The following is an 8,637-nucleotide window of genomic DNA, read 5'->3' as shown; positions in this document are numbered from 1 at the left end:
GGAGTGTGGGATGGAGAGCAGCAGCAGGGCTCCGGTGGGTCTGTGTTCCTCTGGGCAGGAACTCGGCTGCAGCCATGGATGTTGCTGTGCCCCTCGCTGGGCACACACTGCCTCTTCTCATCTCCATCCTATGGATGCTATTAAACCACAGCTGCTGCTGGCCCCTGCTTGTTATCGAAGGCTGTAAGTTGCCACAATGGATAGCACTTCATCCTGCTCTCTGCCTCCCTGGGCGGCCAGGTCCTGGGAAAGCCGTGTTTATCCCAGAGATCCACCTTGGTCTTTTCAGTACAAGAAAGACATTGAGATTTTGGAAAGGGTCCAGAGGAGGGCGACTAAGATGATCAGGGGGCTGGAGCACCTCCCCTATGAGGACAGGCTGAGGGAGTTGGGCTTGTTCAGCCTGGAGAAGAGAAGGCTGCGGGGTGACCTCATTGCAGCCTATCAATACCTGAAGGGAACCTACACCCAGGAGGGGAGTAAACTCTTCAAAAGGGCTGATAACAGCAGGACTAGGGGAAATGGTTTTAAGTTGAAGGAGGGAAGATTTAGGTTGGATGTTAGGGGGAAGTTCTTTACTAGGAGAGTGGTTAGGCCCTGGAACGGGCTGCCCAGGGAGGTTGTGGATGCCCCGTCCTTGGACGTGTTTAAGGCCAGGTTGGACGGGGTCCTGGGCAACCTGATCTGAATGTGTATGTTTGGTGGCCCTGCCAGGCAGGGGGGTTGGAACTACATGATCCTTGGGGTCCCTTCCAACCCGGGTGATTCTGTGATTCTGTGATTCTGTGATTTTCAGGACCTTTTTTTCTATTATGCTCATTTTGAGCACATAATTTCAAAACCGCTCTGTTTGCTTTCTTTGTGAACACAGACAAGGCATCCTCGACACCACCAGGAGCTATATGAAGCGCCTGCTAGCACAAGCAGGGCTGTGAGACAGTGTGGTTGCCTTTTGAAAGAGACACATTGCAGATCGTGTTTCCCATGCAGGTTGCTGTAATGTTTGTTGCTGCTTGTCCCCTAGCAATGCTGCTAGCTCACGCCAGGGACAGCAGCCAGCTCTGCGCTGAACCGCTGCTCTGTGGGCAGACAGCAACTCCTGTGTACGTTGGAGCTGGTGGTGCCAGCAACAGGAACTGCTTGGGCAGCATGCACAGTAATGCTGTCACAGCTTGATTTGTCCCTGGTGCTTCTCCACCCAGATTCCCCATTGGTGGCAGTGCAGTGTCTGCTGAGGAGACCTGAACTGCAGGTTTTCCTGAGGCCTGTCCCTGGTAGTCCTGCTGTCGGGTCAGGCATGGCTGTTCTCAGAGGCTCTTTGTAAAAATTTGTCATCATCAGAATTTGTTTTCCGCTAAGTTAAAATATGAGTGATGTTTTCACCTGACCCCTGTGAGCTGGAGTGGTGCTGTGGCTGGGAGTGAGGCTTGGGGCTGGGAGGAAACACTATTAGTGTTTAGTGTTTTTCTTTTCATTAAAAAAAAAAAAAGGAAGAAAGGAAGAAAGGAAGAAGAAAGAAAGAAAGGATAACCAGGTAACACTCAGAAGCCCACAAGCGAGCCCTTTCCTGCAGCGGGGTTGGCCTGAGCTGCACGTGTGTGCAGTTTTGGGGTGGAGGGAATGTTTGCAGCCGTGCAGTCAGAGTCATAGAAGCACATCCATGAGAGCGTGCTGCCATCTCTTGGCTATGCAAATTGGAGGGCAGCGGAGGAGCACAATAGGCTTCAGTTCTTTACAGAGAGAGTGGTGAGGTGCTGGAACAGCTGCCAGGAGAGGTTGTGGATGCTCCGTCCCTAGAGGTGTTCAAGGCCAGATTGGATGGGGCCCTGGGCAACCTGGTCTAGTGTGAAATGTGGAGGTTGATGGCCCTGCATGTGGCAGGGGGGTTGGAGATTCATGATCCTTGGGGTCCCTTCCAACCCTGGCATTCTGTGATTCTGTGATTCAGAAACGAATTCTAGAGACTAGAACGTAGAATCACAGAATGGCTTGGGCTGGAAGTTCCAACCCATGCTGTGGGCAGGGCTGCCAGCCATATCTGTGTCTTTCCTGGTGATCACCGCACCCACTGGCTTCACTTCTCTCCAAGGCTCCAGGATTACAGCTCCCCAGTGCTGCTGCCAGAGCCTCGCAGGGACACAGCCAGCACTCCTCAGGCACTGCTGTGACCATTGTCCTCTGGTCAAAGTCCTATTCCCATTGATTATTTTTTTTTTCTTAGACTTGGGTTTTTGGTCTGACCCTCTGAGCACTTAATGCTGGCAGACTTGCATGGATCCCTTCCCATGGGGGAACTGCTTGTGTTCATGCTGAGGCTGAGTGCTGTAAATATGACCTGACGGCTGGGGATGAGCTGCTGCTCGCACTGCAGTGTGTTGTTGTGTCTGAGGTCGCTCTGTGCTGTCTGACCCCATTGCTGGACACTGGTGCTTGGTCATCTCTGCAGCTGCCAGGGGCCCTGCCCTGCTGCCTGGGGACACCAGCCCTAAGAAACAGCCCTGAATGGCTCCATCAGTTACCCCGTGGTGACAAAGCCAATGCTTGAGAAGTCTTGGGGAAAACGAAAAATGAGAAGAGAGGACCTGGGGATATGAGGTGGTCATAAAGTGCCAGGTATTTTGTGGGTGCGGATGGGATACATTTGTATGTGACATCTTTGGCAGTGACATAAACCGATCTCCCAAATCCGTGGCTGTCAGTGTAGCACTTCTCCTACATAGAAAAACAAATTTCAGTGATGCTGAACAGAGAGGGGGAGGGGGTCGTGGCCCTGCTCTAAGCTGATATCCCATCGCTGGGGATGGGAGCACTGAGCAGGCATGTTGCAGCTGCTTCTTGCCTCTGCCCAAATCACCAGCGGTGAGTCATCATGTGCAGATGCTATCAGCTGCCATGGTTCTCGCAAAACCCGCTGCTTTCCATCGCTGCTGACAGGAGCAGGACTCTGATCGTGGCCAGAATAGCTGTCACTCAATGGAAACATGGTATAGGAGCCAAATTCTTAGTTAGGACTTGAGTTCTAGAAACAAAGCGAGCAGTGCCTGTCCCTCTGCTGGGATGAGAGGTGGTGAAGTTGGGGCAGAGCGGGGAGCAGGGGATCTCAGTGCAGGATGTAGGTATGGCTGAGCAGCTCCTGCTGAGCTGCCTGATGGGATGTAGATGGAAAGGCAGAAGGGCTCAGTGCTTGCTATCACTCTGCAGAACTGATAGCATGGCTGAGCAGAGATCAGGGGAGGCTGGGGCTGGCCAGCAGCCTGTATGGGTACAGCTTGGAGCCCAGAGCATAGACAACAGTGGCAAATCATGATGAGACGTGGCAGCAGGGCACAGCTCAGCCTGCTGTGCAGGGGTGTATTTTAGCAGCTTTTAAGAGATGCCTGTTTGCCTGGGAAGCTTTCATCACTTCAGCTCCTTTCCATCTCTGCTCAGGAATATGAATGGACTTGGTCTGAAAGGAGTGGAGCTGTGAGATGCTGCTCTGTGTGGCACAGGGATGGCCTGCAGGAGCACTGGGGCTGCCCATGCCTGTGTGAAGCCACATGCCTCTGTGCTGCATCCAGAGCTGGTGCTGATGTCCACTGATGTTAACTGCTCAGCGGTTAAATGAGGAGGTGTTTTCTGCCCATGCACAAGTGTTGCTTGGGGGAGATAAGAGTGTACAATAAGTGCAGGGAGTTTGGTATGCTTTTGGTCTGGTGGTTGCTGCAGCCTCAGGAATTTGCTAATTAGCTGTGTGGGACAACTAATTATCTTGTCAGCCAGCCAGTCAGTAATTCAGTTTAATCACACTTTCTTTTTTTGCTCACTGACAGCACGTTGGGCACTTCAGAGCTCTGTGTGCTGCAGGGCCTGCAGTCCCAGTGCTGAGCGAGGTGCCCCAGCACCCACCCACGGTCCTTGCCTGACACCCATGGCAGAGCTTTGGTCCCAGAGGAACTTGACTTAAAGATGGAGCCAGAGACAAATCCTGAACTGACGAGAGCATTCAGCCCATGTACCACCATGGAAGAACATAAGGGCCAGGGCTGTCTGGGAAATAACAACTGGAACATTTTTGATAAGAGACAGGGGTGTGAGCCAGCAGCACAGAAACGCTGTGTTCAGCAGCTGTTCTGCTTACTCCATCCTGGTTTCCACAGTCTTCTCTGCTTCCCACAGGCAAAACTGAAGCTGTGTGCACTGGGCAGAAAGGTATTGCTGGAAAATACATTTTTTCCACCTGGCTGGTAACCATTTAAGTCTGTGGGCTTGACCCTGCTCTGAGTGATTCTAGAGTAAAGCAGAAGCCCACTCAGTATATCAGGGCTGTCCAGTGAGATGCAGTGTGCAGCCCTGTGTGTGATGGGGAGAAGGGAATCCTGGTCTGGCTTGCTTTCCCCCTTCACAGCAAGAATTATCCCCCTCCTCCATGGAATCAAGGGATAAGGGGATGAGTTACATTATTCATGAACTGAACCCTAATGAGGCTAATCACCAGCTAATTGAAGTCCTCTCATGACACACCCTGTATTGCTGTGCCCTGCTGGATGGCAGTGTAGCAGTTCTCAGCTGAAGGAGCTGAAACAATTTCTCTGAAACACATTCCAAAATTAATTTAACACACAGAGTCTGCTGGGACTGGGTGAGTCAGAGCACCGTGATGGGACTGTGAATGCACTGTGATTTATTTGTGCTGAAGTTTAAATAAGATTGATGGGGCCATAAAAATGTTATCAAAGAGACTTCATGGTGGAGCCTAACGGGGAAATAAAGCTCCAGGTTTTGGGGCACACTTGCTCCATGCTGGAGGGCTGCAGTGGTGGGAAGTCCTCTCTGGTGATTTGAGCTGAGCTCCTTAGGCTCAGCCTGTCCAGCTGCAGCTTTGCTCTCAGATGCTCTTAGCGCTTCTTAGCGCTTCTTACACACACACAGTCCGGGGAATGGTCCGTTCCTTCCACCCACTGACAACTGAACTTGCCGTGATGGTCAGACTGTGACAATCTCTTGGACCAAAAAATGCAGGGCAAAGCTGGCAAACACACTGTTCTCTTGAGTCATTTTCCAATACATCCTGAGGACAGAGAGAGCTCAAACCTCCTGCATGCCCTGAAGCAATGATAAGCAAGCAGACCTGAAGGCCTTTGACTCCTGGGGTGAGTCCAGGCTGTAGCAAGCAAAGGTGGTTTGGAGTTGCATGACATCCAGCCCTGCTGATGGTTCTGTTGGGAGCTGTGGGTGCTGGAACAGTTTGGAGATGCCATGAGAACTCTGCAGTGTCTCTTGGAAAAGAGCATTTGTACTCCTATGAGGGAAACCAGGCTTCCAGGTGAGGATCCTGGGAGGCCCTTTGCTGCAGCAGGTGGAAAGGGAACCTATGGGATATCCCCTCCTCATCGCATGAGCTGCTGTCCCAAGGACCAGCGTGGGCTGGGTGTGACTTTCTGCTCCAAAGTCATCCCAGTGTGGGAGAGATTGGACACAGACCTCTTCTAGGTTCTGTGCATCAGACTAGACTGTGCCTGTGATTAAGGCTGTTTTGGCTCTGAGGCTGTCCCTCCATGCCCTTTTCCTCCCATTTCTCAGTGTGATGAACTTGTAGACCCAGCTGGGCTGTGTCCATCTCCCACACACTGGTCTGGAAGGATAGCAAAAACAACCAGATGGATGGAATCACAGAAGTACAAAGGATTATTGGCTTTGGTTTGCTTTTCAAAGATTAAGCTCTTTCAAATGTGCTGAGCTTCATTTATCACTTAGATATACACCAGCACAGGCAAGTACATTTATGGTGCAAGATCCTCCAAAGGATTTCTTTGTACTTCTCAGCCAGAAGGTGTCGAACTCTCAGTGTTTCGATGAGCACTCAGTGACCCAGGGAGAAGAGCAGTGAGCAGATGTGTGGCTACAGCTGCAGGCTGCCATGGGCTGGGCAGCTCTGTGTTCCAGGTGCCAGCCCATGTGTGCCACCTGTCCACTGTCGTGTTGCTGGTGTGCTTTGATGGGTGGTGAGAAGCCTTTTGTAAAATGCTGATGGGCATGCGAATATGGCTCAGCCCTCCTGATGGGTTTGTAGAAAGATTCCATGAGCTGCTGTGTTGCAGCAGATAAGTACAGTCCTTCTCACTTGGCAATCTCCTTCCAATGCACTGAGATCACAGTCAAGAAAGACACAGGGCACAACAGACTTTCCAGCCTGGGTGTCTGTACTGTGGCTTGTTAAAAGGCACTGAACGGGATCCTCCTGACAATCTCTTTGAAACCGTGTGAGTCACCAGCATGTTGACACGCAGTCATTTTGTCCAAGTCTGGTATTTGTTCCAGCGGCGGTGTCTGTGCCCAAAAGGTGCTGGAATGGAGTGCAGCCTGCTGCAGATCAGTCAGCTCCTACTGCTCACACTGGAACTGGGGGACAAACGCACATCCACACCCCGGTGTGTGGTGACTGGGAAATGTATGGCACAGCTGCTCGGAGGCCATTTCCTCTGTGAGGAGCGAGCATTTTCCCAGGGCGTCCTCTCCCTTCTTTCCCCACCCAGGTGAGCATGCAACATGGTCATCCCCATGCCCTGCAGCACCCCAATGGCTGCCCGAGGGCTGCACCCTGCCTTAGGCACGGGCGGAAGCAGCGTGTTGGAGGCTGTCAGCTGTGTCAGAGGCTGCTGATGTGTCGGTGCTGCTCCCTGGGGATGCCTGGAGCAGCACACCCAGGCTGCAGGCGGTGCAGGACCTGACGTCACCGCTGTGATGCTCACATCGTCTCATCCACTGGAACCTATTTTTAGAATTATCTCAAAAGTGCCTCCTCGCCTGGGTTTAGTTGCTTAGCAGCCGCCTCACAGCTGGTGTGATCAACACGGGAGCAGGGTTATGAACACACGTGTGGAGATTGCCTTGCTGTGTGCAGTACCTGGTTGCGGCCCCAAGACCTGGCATCTCTTCTGTGTGCAGGGCTGGAGAACTTGTTCCTCTGCTTTAGGGGATGCTCTCCATCCCCCATCCTTGTGGCTGCATGCCTACATCCAATGCTTGCCCCTTTAGCACAGCAGAGACTTCCCTCCTGGTTTTCTCTGTTTCGGGCCAGGCATGAAAATAGGACTCAGGTTCTGGAAGTCCCCGTCTTGCAGCCAAGAAAATGCAGTGCACAGAGTTGTGCCAGGACGCGCTGTTTATTCTTTAGTGAGTGATTTTATTTTCAGCTCTTCTCTTTTCTCTGACATACACAGAAATGCATGTTTCTAAAACTGCTTACCAGGATTGCTGGTGTCTCGGGGTGGAATTATGTTTGCCATAGAGTCAGTGATGCTCTTGGTCATAACAGGGCTCTCAGAAGATGAAGGGAATTATTTTCTCAAATTGGTAAGTTTGATACCTAAATCATGTCTGCTTGAATTGGTTTAATCAGATCACCCAGCCACAGATAATTTTATATTTACTGAAGAAAAAATTATTTTAGGTCTTCATGCCCTAAGAGAGTCCTTCTAAAGCTGGAAATCCCAACATGTGTTACTCAAGATGCAGCATCTCCACGTCCCTCCTTGACTGTGGACAGGGATAAGAAGTGAGGGTGTGAACCCAGCGTGGTGCCCCATAGGCATCATTATTTAGCAGGAAAAGCAGAAGTCAGGGTTAGGGTTAGTGTCTGCCCACATGGCCTCTGGCAATGGGGAGCCTGAGCTCCAAGCTCCCAGCTCCCCTTGAGCCAGCCCTGCTGCCTGCACAGCCTGCCCTGAGGTGATGCTGCAAAGGTTGTTCCTTGGCTTTTTGCTCCCATTAGTCACCGTGGTGCTGTGCCTACTCTGGTTATTCTCAGACATGACGCAATGCTGAAGCCCCTCTGCCCTGCTGAGCGCCGTGGTTCGAGCGGCACTGGCTTTTCTGCAGAGCAGAGGAAGCAATTGAGCCGCATGCTTGCAAAACCAAGCCGTGGCAAGGCCTGATCCACGTTACAATGAAACACTTTCTGCATCCTAATGGCTCTGGGCTCTGTGAGCAGCACCTTCGCTCTGCCACCTGCTGCCAGCTGGGGTGTGGGCACAGGCTCTGGCCCTCTGCACCTCCAAATGCATCTGAAATAAGAAATAACACTCAGGTGACTGAGGGCAGAGCTTTATTACACTCTGCCGAGAGCTCCTTCCTTTGGCAAGACCATCGAGAGCGTGGAAGGAAATGAATGTTAACGTTTGGCACACATTTTGTAATATTGCTTTTAGGAAGGTAAATGCCACAAGTACGTGTGTCATTTTATAAAGAAACGCTTCTGGCAGGAAAGCAATTTTGTACCCAGTTACATGGCCCGATTGAGATCAACATTAGGAATGTGTGGTAATATTTGGCCATCTGCTGATCAGAGCAAGAACTGCACGGTGTCCTTCTGAGAAGGGAGGCGTTAAGGTCTGCCGTACAGCATCGCGACAGATGGAAATTCATCCCTTGAAATTCAAAGAAAAGAACAGAATAGCGCCTGTGCACGTGCTATGTGACAGCGGGGTTGAGAGGAAGGTGGGGGACGTTTTGCCCCTACAGCTGGAGAAAACGGGCTGAGCTCTGACCTGACCCACGAGCTGGAGCCGCTCCTCCGTGCGGATGGAGCCGGGAGAGCTTCGATCAAATCTGATTATTTCATCCTCCTTCCATTAGAGGGAGCCTGCAGACGTTGTC

The sequence above is a fragment of the Lagopus leucura genome, unplaced genomic scaffold (assembly GCF_019238085.1).
Source record: "Lagopus leucura isolate 7727_CA_CO unplaced genomic scaffold, USGS_WTPT01 Super-Scaffold_760, whole genome shotgun sequence".
Lineage (NCBI taxonomy): Eukaryota > Metazoa > Chordata > Aves > Galliformes > Phasianidae > Lagopus > Lagopus leucura.
This window is presented reverse-complemented; position numbering follows the sequence as displayed.